The sequence below is a fragment of the Babylonia areolata genome, chromosome 19 (assembly GCF_041734735.1).
Source record: "Babylonia areolata isolate BAREFJ2019XMU chromosome 19, ASM4173473v1, whole genome shotgun sequence".
NCBI classification, from domain to species: domain Eukaryota; kingdom Metazoa; phylum Mollusca; class Gastropoda; order Neogastropoda; family Buccinidae; genus Babylonia; species Babylonia areolata.
In genome coordinates this window covers 9,397,740-9,405,239 of record NC_134894.1, presented here as the reverse complement: position 1 = coordinate 9,405,239, position 7,500 = coordinate 9,397,740, and the positions used below count along the sequence as shown (strand labels likewise).

General features: G+C 41.3%; 1 non-coding gene across 1 annotated transcript; it reads left to right on the top strand.

Moving 5' to 3' along the window:
- Positions 1-307: 307 nt before the first annotated feature.
- Trnam-cau (transfer RNA methionine (anticodon CAU)) lies at positions 308-398 on the top strand. The gene is given in 2 exon segments: positions 308-344; positions 363-398. It is a non-coding gene; the product is annotated as a tRNA-Met (tRNA).
- The last annotated feature ends 7,102 nt before the right edge of the window (positions 399-7,500 follow it).

The following is a 7,500-nucleotide window of genomic DNA, read 5'->3' as shown; positions in this document are numbered from 1 at the left end:
TCTTTTCCGTCGTAGTTTGATAGAAACGCACAAGGAACCCTCCACCATCAACCCTGACTTTGTTTTAAATGGCCAATTTCAAATCAAGTTTAGACGATGTAGTTCTTCAGTGTCGGCAGATTCATGGGAGACTGTTGTTGGAGGTACGTAGTAGCGGTCTTCACTCTGGAGAGGGGGTGGGAGGGACGCTCACTCAGTCTGGCTCCGCGACTGAGCCATTATTGTCGTCAGTAGGGGGCTTAGTAGTTGGTGTCCTATGTGTGTTGAATCAGAACAGGCACTACTGCACACCACTAAAGTGAACAGTGCCTCGATAGCGCAGTAGGTAGCGCGTCAGTCTCATAATCACTGAAAACAGAGCGATCTGAAGGTCGTGAGTTCGATCCTCACTCGGGGCATTACTTTTTATGTGAGTGTATGCATGCCTGCACTGTGGGAGCAACAGGATATTGGAACGTATATATATATATATATATATATATATATCTTTGTATATATGTGTGTGGGGTTGGGGGTGGGAGATATGGGCGTATGTATGTGTGCTTGTACAAGTAAGTGTTCATCTCTGTGAGTGTGTGTATGTGTGTGTGTGTGTGCCGTGGAAGCTGCGATACGTAGACTAGAAATGAGTGTGTGGAGGAGGGGGTGGAGGAGGTGCAAGGTAATGTGTGTGTGTGTGTGTGTGTGTGTGTGTGTGTTGGAGCTCATGTACGTTTATATGTATTTGACTGTACTTTCATATCTGTGAAACTGCATGTTTGGTGCATTTGTGTGGGTGTATGTGTGAATGTGTGTCTTCATATTTTACATTTATTCGCTTATTTATCACCATTGTTGTCTTATTTATCTTTTTTTAATTTTTTTTATTATCATTTTATTAGTATTACTATTATTATTACTACTACCTTTTTCTATATTATAATTATTATTCATTTATTTATTTATTTATGTAAGCTTATCTATTATTTATTCCCCCGTTTTTGTTTTTGTTTTTTTGTTTTTTTTTGTTTGTTTTTTGTTGTTGTTTTTTTCTCAAGGCCTGACTAAGCGCGTTGGGTTACGCTGCTGGTCAGGCATCTGCTTGGCAGATGTGGTGTAGCGTATATGGTTTGTCCGAACGCAGTGACGCCTCCTTGAGCTACTGAAACTGAAACTGAAACTAAAGTGAATCAGCAACAGTGCAAGGGCTCTTTTGGTGTGTAGCCTTCTGGCGCCCTAATAGCGATGGTTCCCTGTTGACTGCTGACTTTAGAACTGGGACAGTCGAACCCAGATGTGGCTGTGTAAGGGAAACTTGGAATGAGAGGCGTTGGAGAAATGCTGCTGAAACAGTGCAGATGGGGCAAAAAAATTACATAATCAGTTTTCTTAAAAGCATTCTTTTATCTTCACATGTCATATCAGAATGTAACGTGGTTCGTCCGTCGGGATCGACGAGAACCATCTGGTCATCCTGGGGGTGGGTGGGTTGGGCTCTGTGGGTGCGCAGATGACTGATCAGGCCAATCCGCGCCCGGAAGGTTCTGACGCAGTGTGGACAGGGGATGGTGGCGGCTGTCAGAGACTTGCTGGCACTGCTTTTCCTGGCCTGTCTGCGTTGCTCTGTTGCAGCGATTCTGTTGTGCCTTTGTGGACAGCTGAACGCCACTTTGGTCTGTCCATTGCATTCAGCTCCCATGTGTCGTGGCTGATGCTGAAGGCCTTCAGAGAAGCTTTCAGAGTGTCTTTGAAGCGCTTCTTTTGGCCTCCATGGGAGCGCTTGCCATGTTGGAGTTCGCCGTACAGCAGTTTCTTGGGGAGCCGGTGGTCTGGCATGCGAACTACATGGCCTGCCCAGCGCAGCTGGGCCTGCATCAAGAATCAGAATGTAACGTGATATAGAAAGTCTGAAAACGGAAAAAAAAAAAAAAAAAAAAAAAAATGTGCAAGGCTTTTCCATGATTTTTGTTTTTGGTCTGATGACAGTCAGTTAATAAGGGTCATGATCTTCCATTTCGCCCTGACGTCACTTTCCCCATAAATACGTCACACTGCTTTGTGCCTGGTTTTGTCTTGCGTCCAGCAGTTCAAAGCGGAAGAAAGGACAAGGTGGCTGAAAAACCTGTTTGTTAAGAACCACACAATAAGGGGGGTGATTAGCACTTGGCTCGTAGAAGAGCTGGATAACGAACGCGGGGGAAAAAAGCCGACAGGAAATGTGTGAAAGGACAAGGAGATAAAAGAGATTTTGGTGTGTGTGTGTGTGTGTGTGTGTGTGCGTGGGTGTGTGCGTGCGTGCGTGTGTGTGTGTGTGTGTGTGTGTGTGTGTGTGTCTGTGTGTGTGTGTCTGTGTGTGTGTGTGTGTGTGTGTGCGTGCGTGTGTGTGTGTGCGCGTGCGTGTGTGTATGTGCGTGCGTGTGTGTGTGTGTGTGTGTGTGTGTGTGTGTTCATCCGTTGACTAGACGTGCTATTTATCGATTTATCGAACAGTTGTGATATGGCTTTTCATCTTCTTTTTTCTTACAGACAAGGAAGGGAGGAGTTCTATGTGTTTTATCTTCAACGGATCAGGCAAGTAAGGTTCTTGTTTGTTTTTGTTGTTTTGTGGGTTTTTTTGATTTTTTGTTTGTTTGTTTGTTTTTTCATGCTATAAATCTGTCAGGATAACCTGTCTGTCTGTCTGTCTCTGTCCGGTAGGTTTATGTATTCGTTCCCTGAAATAAATATATTCCATAGTGGTTGAAAAGCGTACTTGTGATTTTAATGATTGATTGTATGCATGTGGCTGTGTGCAAAATCCTTCACGGCTTAAGGGGAGGATTGGATCCCACCGAAGATAAATGTTTATTTCGTCAAATATGTCAGTGATGTTTGTTTGTGTTTTTTTGTCTTTGACACTATCTATTCCAAAGACAGGGACATTACTAATCAAAAGAACCAGCCCTGCGTCGTGTGGTGGAGACTGAAGGATGAGTAAGGAGTAGCAGCTATGTGAAAGCCAAAGTTACAAAGCTGGACCTCTATAATTCTGTGTTGTTCTCTCCGTTCAAAACATACATATGCGGCAACAGGAACAACGCTTTAACAATGATTATGAAATGTTTAACTCTCTCCATACGAACGGCGAAAGAGACGACGCTAACCGCGTTTCACCCCAATTACCATCATCAAGATATTGCAAGCGGAAGGCTCTTATACTGAAGAGGTGAATGTTGACAAAGAATACCACAATTCTGACGACGGAAGCTGAAGGTTGGGTCATTGAGACACCCACTGGACATCCGAGGGGTCTGTGTGGAGGAGAAGAGAGGACTTGGCCGTACTGAGTGAGTTAAAGTTGCTTTCGTAAATGATCAAGTTTTGGAAACAGAATGAATCGTAGATCAGCTGCAACTTTCCTCGTCTTCCTGTCTCTGAGCAACACAAATGTGTTTGACGCTTCTTTTTTTTTCGAGATCCTTTTAAACATGTTTACCGTCCATCATACCTCTTCATCTTTCTTTTTTTTTTTCTCTCTCTCTCCAAACCCGCATCAGTGGATGGAGATTGAAGCTGACGCGTCTTGGCCAGAGCGCTGGGCGGAAAACAACAATTCCTCATCCCTTTTATGGTTTGTTCTTTCTCTCCCCTTTGCTTTGATGGCGATAATTTTACTTCTTTTTTTTTTTTAATGTCCCACATTCCAAGACCTCGGAGCAGCATTACCACCACCACCACCCCGGCTCATTTTGAATCCCTCCCACTCACTACTACACCTGTCCCCTTCCCTTTCGCCTCACCCATCCCTCCCGACAAACAGAGACAAAGTTGTTGGTTTTTGTTTTTTTTAAGTATCTTCCCGTTACGTCTTCAACCCTCCCCCGCCCCCCCCCCCCCCCCTCCTCCTCCTCCCCCGCCCCCACCCCTGTATGCTTGGTCTCGTACTACTCTTCCTCCTCTTCCTCCTCCTCCTCCTTCATCTTCTTCTTCTGATTCTTCTTTCTCTTCTTCTTCTTCTTCTGCTTCCCACTCCTCCCTACCTGCTATTCCTCTTCCTTTTCTCCCTCCTCCCATTATTTGTTTTTCTTCTTCTTTTGGCTTTATCCCCTTTAAAATCTCCTTTTTCCATTACTTGTTCATTTCCCCTTTGAACTTTCCCCATTCTCTTACCATTTTACCCACCCACCGTCTCCATCCCTTCCTCCATCACCACCTCCTCTTCTTTCTTAATTTTGTCTATATACATTTTTCTTTCTCTCTTGATTTCTTGACCCATCTTTCGTGTCTTACAGTCACGCTCGCCAGTTTTTAAAAAAAAACCAAGGTATCCATCCGCACCCCACCTCGTCTTGTTGTAATTCGAGTATCAGCGCCAATCGTTTACTCCTAGCTGTCAGATGTCGCAATGATACCCTTTAGCCCACCCACCAGAGGGGCCCTGCACTGCTTCTGAGTCGCTTCACCTCTGTTTAGTGATGGTGTCTGCTCTGTTTTCACAAACAAACAGGACAATTCCTCCTGAGAACTCTGCTGACGGCTTTCGCTTTGCCTTGGACTCAGACAAGTTGAGATAGTGGAGTGATGGTCTAGAGGTAACGCGTCCGTCTAGGAAGCGAGAAATCTGAGCGCACTGGTTCGAATCACGGCTCAGCCGCCGATATTTTCTCCCCCTCCACTGGACCTTGAGTGGTGGTCTGGACGCTAGTCATTATGATGAGACGATAAACCGAGGTCCCATGTGCAGCATGCACTTAGCGCACGTAAAAGAACCCACGGCAACAAAAGGGGTGTTCCTGGCAAAATTCTGTAGAAAAAATCCACTTTGATAGAAAAAACAAATAAAACCGCACGCAGGAAAAAATACAAAAAAAATGGGTGGCGCTGTAGTGTAGCGACGCGCTCTCCCTGGGGAGAACAGCCCGAATTTCACACAGAGAAATCTTTTGTGATAAAAAAAAAGAGTTTGAGTGTGTGCGCTAGCTACAAGGGCTAATCAGTCTTAAAAATGTTTGCATGTAAATCCTGCGATGATATTCACAACAAATGCACATACACTTTTCGACGAAGAAATTTTAATATTTTAGAAAAGAGACCCTGTCAGTGTATCTTTGACAGATGATGAAAGAAATGGTAAGAACGCCAGCGAAATTTATTGCCTTGCTTTGGATATTCGGAGAAAGAAATTGACTTTGTACACTTCAGTTGAGTGTAAGCACTGCGAACGTGGTGTCAGTGTCATAACCTTGAATTCTTTTTTTATGGATAACCTGTTTATCTGTCTAGTTTTCAAGGAGGCGTGAAAGCGAGCAGACTGATCTAAAAAAATGCTGCATCATTCTGCTTTGCGTGTATATATATATACATATATATATATATATATATATATATATATATATATATTTATTTATTTATTTATAAAGTAAAGTAAAGCGCGAAGGGGTGGGGGAAAGCTGACATTTGACCTGCATGTAAGGCCTTGATTTCCTACGAAATGCTGGCTGAAGGTTGTTCTTTATTGGAGAAAACCAGCAGACCGTTCCGGAGACTGACTGACTCTGTTCTTTTTCTGAAACAGCAGGTCAGAACAGTGAAATAAAGCCCACTCGTCTAATAATCATAAAGACGAGTAAAGAAGAAGAAATAAGTTTGCTTCTAAAAGGACTTGCATTTGTTGGAAAACTAATCACTCCTATGAATTTCATCTATTAATGTGAACAAGTGAAATTTTGTTGAATTAATTACCTCGGTTATATATTCTACTGCTCCATCTTTTTCGAATGGCAACGATTTAAGTATTGAAGCAATCCAAAGTTTAATTAGAAGCCCCGCTGGTAAACTGTTGAAATTTCGTATTTTATTGGATGTTTTTGTTTCTTTTCGTTAAACATGAAAAAGCAAGCCACCGTGGAAGCGACGGTCAAAGAGGTGCATCGTCCAGGATAGTGTGGGTGGATTTTCGTCTGAAGTCACAATGTCGATAGACGCTACTAAACAAAAAACGAACACACACACGCACACACACACACACACACACACACACACACACACACACACACACACACACACACACACACACACACACACACACACACACACACACACACACACACACACACACACACACACACACACACAAAATCCGCTTTGTATTTATCCGAGTTCCATTTCACGGCACCATTTCCCCCCCTAAATTAAAGAAAATCAGCACATCAGACATAACTTAATTAGCAGACAGGATGAAATGATCGATTTTTTTCTCTTTTTTTTCTTTTTTTTGTGGTTTTTTTTTTCTGTTTTTGTTTTTTGTTTACCCTTCTTGCTTTTTTTCTTTCTTTTTTTTCTCATTCCTCTCTTGCTTTCCTTGTAAGGAATTCTTGTTCACGTATCCACTGTCGAAGATTTTTTTTTTCCGGAGAACAGCATGATATGAATGCACAATGACCACATGTGTGTGTGCGTGTGTGTGTGTGTGTGTGTGTGTGTGTGTGTGTGTGTGTGTGTGTGTGTGTGTGAGTGTGTGTGTGTGTGTGTATGTGTTTGACTACTGAGGTCTCCTTTGGTCATGATTGACCATGTATAGTACATCATAGTTCTCGTTTTAGCTGGCTACTCGGATAAAGCAACGTTTCCTTTTTCTTTTCTTTTTTTTTAACATTTTAAAAATTCCATTTTGATAGGTTGACATTTTACAACAACAACATCTTAATGGACATTCATAAAGAAAGAAAAACAAAAAAAATGTACAAACAGACTGATAGAGAGAACCAGCCAAGCAGCTGGATTATACATAGGTTGGTTACCATCCTGGAGTATTATCATTCGTTTCTTGAATCTTACACAAGCTGCTAACGTATACAAACTGTCAAGTTATCTTAGAGTAAGTTCACAGTAAGTGAACATCATCACACTCATTTCTTACCAATATCAATAAAAAGAAAATAAATGTAGGTGGTTAATTTTCGTTAATCACGAATAGGTTATTAATCATTTGTCATCTATAATTTGTAAGGCAGCCATCTGGCAGAAAAAAGTGGCTTGGTTAAAGTTAACATATGCATTATATTCTTCAATAATATATCGAGTTTTTAATGTATTAAATTTTTTTTTTTTTAAAGCCTGATACTTGTGGAAAGCTGTTTTCAATTTTACATAAATAATTATAAGTAATACTTTGCAAACAATACCATAAAACACAAAACAGCATCAGTTGTTATTGTCACATAATATCCAAATAACACAAGTGATTCTGTTAGCTTTCAATTTCCTACGTTTACACATCTCTCTTTTAAAACGTTCCAAAACATTTGCACATAATTGCACTTCTAAAAATCATGATCAATACTGTCTTTGTGTTCTCTACAAAAAAATACAGTTGTTATTATCATTATTATCATTAACATCAATCTCTTTTAAAATAAGTTTTGTACATAAATATTTGTGTATTATTTTCAGCTGAAACCATTTCAGTTTTACATCAACTATCTTGTGTGCATGCATAATACACGATTTCCTGTTATGATGCGTCAAAAGCTTTATGTCCCA